The following is a 955-nucleotide window of genomic DNA, read 5'->3' on the forward strand; positions in this document are numbered from 1 at the left end:
ATGTATCTGTGCAGCGGGAACGACCTCGGACCACCAGGGGCCGAGAAAACCACCGTCTCATGGGGCCGGACACTCAGAGTCAGGGGAAAATCCAATGTATATATGGTGATATCTCGGGTGCTATTACAGATAGCGCAATAAATCAAAGTGCATTGTCTGCAGGAGGCCCTCGCGCATGAATCTGTGCAGCGGGAACGACCTCGGACCACCAGGGGCCGAGAAAATCACCGTCTCATGGGGTCGGACACTCTGGGTCAGGGAAAAATCCAATATATATCTGGTGATATCTCGTGTGCTATTAGAGATAGCGCCATAAATCAAAGTGCATTATCTGTAGGATTCCCTGGTGCATGAATCTGTGCAGCGGCATCGACCTCGGACCACCAGGGGCCGAGAAAATCACCGTCTCATGGGGCCGGGCTGTCAGGGTCAAGGAAAAATCCAATATATATCTGGTGATATCTCGGGTGCTCTTACAGATAGCGCACTAAACCAAAGTGAATTATCTGCAGGGGGCCCTGTCGCATGAATCTGTGCAGCGGGATCGACCTCGGACCACCAGGGGCCGAGAAAACCACCGACACATGGGGCCGGACTGTCAGGGTCAGGGAAAAATCCAATATATATCTGGTGATATCTCGGGTGCTATTAGAGATAGCGCAATAAATCAAAGTGCATTGTCTGTAGGCGGCCCTGGCGCATGAATATGAGCAGCGGGAACGACTTCGGACCACCAGGGGGCGAGAAAACTACAGTCTCATGGGGCCGGACACTCAGGGTCAGGGAAAAATCCAATATATATCTGGTGATATCTCGGGTGCTATTACAGATAGCGCAATAAATCAAAGTGAATTATCTGCAGGGGGATCTGGCGCATGAATCTGCGCAGCGGGACCGACCTCGGACCACCAGGGGCAGAGAAAACCACAGACACATGGGGCAGGACCCCCTGGGT

Source organism: Nomia melanderi, unplaced genomic scaffold (genome assembly GCF_051020985.1).
Source record: "Nomia melanderi isolate GNS246 unplaced genomic scaffold, iyNomMela1 scaffold0014, whole genome shotgun sequence".
NCBI classification, from domain to species: Eukaryota; Metazoa; Arthropoda; class Insecta; order Hymenoptera; family Halictidae; genus Nomia; species Nomia melanderi.